The following is a 945-nucleotide window of genomic DNA, read 5'->3' on the forward strand; positions in this document are numbered from 1 at the left end:
CAGAAGTTGGTAAAAATCTTCAGTTTCGCATCTTTGGCATTAGTGGTTGGTGCATAAATTTGAATCATAGTCGTATTAACTGGTCTTCCTTGTAGATATATGGATATTAGCCTATCACTGACAGTGTAGTACTTCAGGATAGATCTTGAAATGTTCTTTTTGATGATGAATGCAATGCTATTCTTCTTCAATTTGTCATTCCCAGTATAGTAGACTGTATGATTGTCTGATTCAAAATGACCAATATCAATCCATTTTAACTTACTAATGCCTAGGATGTCCGTCTTTATGGAGTCCATCTTTGACAAGTTCCAATTTTCCTAGCTTCATACTTTGTACATTCCACATTCTGCTTATTAATGGATGTTTGCAGCTATTTCTTCTCATTTTGAGTCATGCCACATCAGCAAATGAACGTCCCAAAAGCTTGACTCCATCCACTTGATTAAGGTCGACTCTACTTTGAGGAGGCAGCTCTCCCCAGTCATAATCTGAGTGCCTTTCAGCCTGAGGGGCTCTTCTTCTGGCACAATATCAGACAATGTTCTGCTGCTATTCATAAGGTTTTCATTGGCCGATTTTTTCAGAAGTAGACCAACCAGGTCCTTCTTCCTAATCTGTCTTAGTCTGGAAACTCTGGGGAAACCTGCCCTCCATGGGAGACCCTGCTGGTATTTGAAATGCCGATAGCATAGCTTCCAGCAACACAGCACCACACAAGTGACTGCAGTACAGAAAACTGACAGACGTGTGGTGGCATATGGGCTGTAACAGAAACCAAATTAACAGTGGCTGAAATGAGACAGATATGGCTCTCTCTCTCTCTCGAAATCATCAAAAAGCAAATGGTTCCATACAAGTAGGAAAGCTCTGCTCCACAGGCTGTCCAGGAGCTCATGTTCTTTCTACATTGTGTGCCTCTAAGGATCCTACCCTCGTATGCAT

This window comes from Trichechus manatus, unplaced genomic scaffold, assembly GCF_000243295.1.
Source record: "Trichechus manatus latirostris isolate Lorelei unplaced genomic scaffold, TriManLat1.0 scaffold00008, whole genome shotgun sequence".
NCBI lineage: Eukaryota > Metazoa > Chordata > Mammalia > Sirenia > Trichechidae > Trichechus > Trichechus manatus.